At 34.5% G+C, this 4,942-nt stretch overlaps 1 pseudogene; it reads right to left on the reverse strand.

Moving 5' to 3' along the window:
- Nucleotides 1-276: 276 nt before the first annotated feature.
- LOC103250808 lies at nt 277-1,173 on the reverse strand (annotated as a pseudogene).
- Between the last annotated feature and the right edge of the window lie 3,769 nt (nt 1,174-4,942).

Below are 4,942 nucleotides of genomic sequence, written 5' to 3' on the forward strand. Positions count from 1 at the left end.
GGCCATGGCTGCAGTGGCCGTGAGTGTGCCACTACGACTCCAGCCTAGGCAACAAAGTGAGAGACTCTAACTCCAAAAAAAATAAAAAATGAAATGCTAAAGTCAATACAGTCTCCAGGAAGAACAAGTGGTTGAAACAAATGCCAATATTGCTCCTTTATTTATTTGTTTATTTTTTTTCTTGATTAAACTTGTTTAATTTTGGGTAAACTAGCTACTAATTTAACAATTGTTCCATAACAACTCAAGAACTCTGTAAAAATACTGCCACTGACTGTTTTATTCAGAAAAAAAAAACAAAAAACAGATAAGGCAGAAACTAAAATCCCGGTCATTTGTAGTGTCTATTAGCTTTCAGTTTGACTCTCCTGTCCAGAAGCATCTCATGCAAAAATCCATCTTCCCAGGTCTTTTTAAGAATTTTACTGTCTTCTTTACTTATTTTAAGTTTGAGGTCTTGGAAACACTGAATTTTTTTTACATAATTAATTTCACATTGTTTTACATTTCGGCTTTTTCTGGAATGTCATCTTTTTTCTTGGTTTCTCTTTCAGCACAGAACCTAATCTTTATCATGTCTTCTTCTGCGGTTTTACTTTTTGCTTCTATATCACCAGCTTCATTGCATCTAATAAAGCAGCTATTTGAGGCCAATAAAATCATTTGCCCATCTTGAAAGACTTATTCCCATTGTGCTCTTGGCCCAATTGCATCTGAACGCCCAACAAGTCCATCTGAATTTATACTAAGATATTTTCCATAGCCAGATTTCAGGGCAATTCTAGAATCAGATAATTTGACAGCTGTAAACTGCTCTGGAGGACTCCGGCCCTCATCAACTTCTTTATGTGGTGCTCCCAGAGTAAAAAGACCATTGCCAAGTGCATGTACATAGGTTCCTTTATCCATTTCAATGGCTATGGGTCCTGAAATTTCACTGAAGTTTGTTATTGTTCACCAAATTCCAACAATATCAATTTGAGTTTCTTCATCTTCTCTTTTTCTATCTTTCTTGTTTTTCTTCTTACGCTGGGCCTTCGCCCCCTTGAGCACAAGTTTGGTGGACTTCACGTGCGCTTATTCAGCCGTGGCCCCACGGGAACACTGCCAGCTCAGGACAAACTGCACTAGGTTCCTGGAGGAAGATCCAATATGCTCCTTTAAAGAGGACATCATCCATCACTTTATTTATGACAATAAAAGTAGCAAACTTCAGTTATGAAATTAATTTCTTCCTAAAACCTAACAGATGATTATAATATAAGCATTAAAATGACATTAAAGAGTAAATTAAATTAAATCTGAAGAACTGAATTTATTCTCATTTTCTATGATTCGGCAATATTTCAAGCAATAGAAAACAAAGATATGCTTTGAAAGGATTACCCTAAAGCTCTTTGAGGTGTCAGTGATTATTTCCATGTGTGCAAAACATGTTAAGACAACAACCTATTTAAGAAAGATGCAGAGAGCTGATGCTAAGACAAACTTGGTAGTCTGAGAAAAAGTATAGATGTAAAACCAGTAAAATCAATAAAATTTGGTGTGGTTAAAAAATGTGTAATTAGAAAGGCAAAGGAAAATTGTTATGGGTAATTTTGGTTTTGCCTATGCACTGATGAGAGTATAAACTAACCATAATATCTTTAGAAATTAAATCTAAAAAAAAAAATTTGACATATATAAATGTCAAATAAGCACAGATATATATGTAAAAGGCTATTCAATTTATGATTAACAACAAAAGACCAGAAACAACCTAGGTTATTCATCTACTCATATGAGACTGGTTGAAAAAGTCATTATGTATCCATAAAAATCTAATAGAAAATATACCATTATTAGCATGTATGAGGCTGCTCTTATATACTGATATGGGATTACTTTCAAGTTATTCTGATAAGTGAAGGATAAAGGTATAATAAAAGTTAAATGAAATAATAAAAAATAGGGGCTTTATTTGTGTAATAAGGTGATACTTGCATAGAATATCTCTTGGAGAATGCATTTCAATGATACAAATAGCCTTGGTGGAGGGGATCTGAAAAATGGTAGACAAAATATAAATGATATTTACTTTTTACTAGATTACACTTAGCATTGTATTAATTTTTATTGTGTATGCCTGTATGTGAGGGCATTTGTGTATATATTATATTTTAGAAATAATTAATATATATGTATATATTAACCACTTGCTGACAGTATTCAGGATAGGGTTACATATGGGCACACAAATTAAAAGTTTTATGATATCTGCAGAGAAACCAGTTGTAATACCGAAAAATTATAGCAAATGGCAGGTGCTGATTCTGCTAATGGGTGTGAGGACTCCAGAAGAGTTTGGAATGTTTTTCCGTCGCTTCTGATGAAGATAAGCAAAGTATGTATTGCAGAAAGTAAGCAAAACAAGTCCATTTGTCCATTCTCATCCCTGAATCTTTAGTGATTTGCTTCACATGGTCAAACATTTGCCTAGCTGACAACACAGATTTAAAGAAAACTAACAAAAAGAAACAATCTCCAAGTGACCCAGCTCTTTTTTCAGCTCATGGTGCTGTTTAGCTGTGCTCAGTTCTGTGAGTCACACAAAGGACAGGATCTCCGTTGGCTTTATTCTGTCTTATTATCAGTGCCCACACAACACTAGCAGTAGGTGATGCGTCAGTCTTCACTCCCGATCACCCATAAGAAAGCTGGAGTTTTAATTTTCTCTCTTTTCTAAAGAACTCAGTCATCTTATTCTACTGGCAGATTGTTCTCTTCCCCCTCTCAGCATTGCTATCCTTTTCATTCTGTACTTGGAGACATTTTATTAAAAACAACAAAGGGATTGGTTTGAGACTCTGACCCTGATGCTTGTATTATTATTTCATTTCCTATATTGTATTTCTGTAGGTAAATTTGCTATTTTATTCTGTGTTCAAGTGCTCATGGTTAAGGAATTTCTCGTAAACTATGGAAGGAAAATAAATACAGCTTCTCAGAGTTCACATATTCCATCAAACCAAATAAATTAGCTCAGGAGGCCTAGAAAAAACTAAACTTTCTAAAATTATTACAGTCATTTGTCCATAGTTATTTTTTTTAGAAACCCTTTCCCCCTTGATTTTTATTTAAATTGTCATGAATAAAAATCTTCAACATTTAGTCTTACATCTTTTTTTTTGTTTTTTGAGTTGGAGTCTCACTCTGTCACCCAGACTGGAGTGCAGTGGCCGCTCTGGCCACTGCAACCTCGACCTTCCAAGTAACCGGAACTACAGGCGTGTGCTAACATGGCCAGCTAGTTTTTGATTTATTGTAGAGACGAGGTCTCCCCAAGTTGCCCAGGTGAGTCTCAAACCCGTGGGATCAGGCAATCCTCTTATGTCTGTCTCCCAAAGTGCTGGGATTATAGGCGTGAGCCTCTGTGCCCAGCTTAGTCTTATATCTTAATATCCCTTCTAAAGAACTGCTAAAACAATTCCAAGTCTATATTGTGATAATTAAGAATGAAATTAAAATTATTTTTTTCATGGCCACGAACCTTATTCATTGAAATCTCAGTTATAACTGGCCAGTTCAGCTTAAGGTATTGCAAGTATAATCTATCAGCTCAACACAAATTCATATTTTCTGAAAAGTTTTGAATTAGGATCATCTATTATACTTCAAATTAGAATAAATGTCCTGAAATAGACCTTTTCAGAATAGTTTGTAGGCTAAGATACAAAGCAAAAGTATGCTCAATAACAAAGATTATTTAGGTCCTCCCAGATTAGAGACTAAAAGTCTAACCATTCCCAAAATCACTTATCTCATTTTAACTTCTACATCATAATTTTAATTACAGCTATCTCTGTTCCTACCTGCTTAACCAAAGCTTATTTGACAATATTTAACCTCATAAGTTTCTGTTCATGCTTCATTCCTTGACCTTATATTGCATTTATTGTTTGTGGAACGCAAAGTAGCAATTCATAGGTATGCTTAGTTTTCTGGATTGTTTCTCAATGCTTTCAAAATAATTCTTTCTTTAAAAATAGTATCCATAACTTTGGTTTATACTTTATTGATTGAAGAAATTGTGGTTAATTTGTGATTAAGTAGTGACTGAAGAACAGATTAAATACTCATTTTAAATACATAAATGGATTAAGGCCCAATATTATTTAAAACATTCAATTTGAGTCATTAAATAAATTAAATTATATCTTGAACCTTATGTGAACCTTGTCTTAAATTTCTATTTTATGACTAGCGGCAGAAGATGTTATAGGAAAATGGGTTTGTGCTTACTCATCTGGGAAATGTTTGCCATTTTCACATAATAAATTCATTTTTTCCACTGAATAACAAACTTCTAAAAAACGTGTGCCAAAAGTTTGTTTACATGTAACTGTTTTGCCCCTTAAGAGAAATCAGTGTTCAATTAGAAAATCACTTATCCTATTTGGTCTGTGTAGGCAGCGCTTCACCTAAATACATTTGCTTGCTTCCTTTAAATGGAAAAAACTGAACTTTGCAGAAAATAAAATATTTCTGGTGGATAAATCTCTTTCTGCTCATATGTTGATATTTCATGTTACAGATATCAAAGTCTTTCCAAGATATCTATTTTTTAAAGTATTCTTGTCAGTTTCAAGAAACAGTATGTCGTCACTCTGTCCCACATGATTACTGGCTAAAATATTGTAGATGTATATCATTCAGTGGTAAATTTAAGAAACCACCAGAGGTTAAATTGACTAATTTACTTGTATTTTAAGAGTCTGTGCATTTTGGTTTGAGATTGAACCTGATGAAGATTTAAATGGAGTCAGGAGCCAGGCTCGGTGGCTCAGCCTGTAATCCCGCGCCTTTGGGAGGCTGAGGTGAGTGAATTGCCTGAGCCCGCGGGTTCGAGACCCGCCTGGGCAATGAGACCTCATCTCTACAATAAATCAAAAAATCAGCTGGG

This window comes from Carlito syrichta, unplaced genomic scaffold, assembly GCF_000164805.1.
Source record: "Carlito syrichta isolate Samal-C Ts95f unplaced genomic scaffold, Tarsius_syrichta-2.0.1 Scaffold53570, whole genome shotgun sequence".
NCBI classification, from domain to species: Eukaryota; Metazoa; Chordata; class Mammalia; order Primates; family Tarsiidae; genus Carlito; species Carlito syrichta.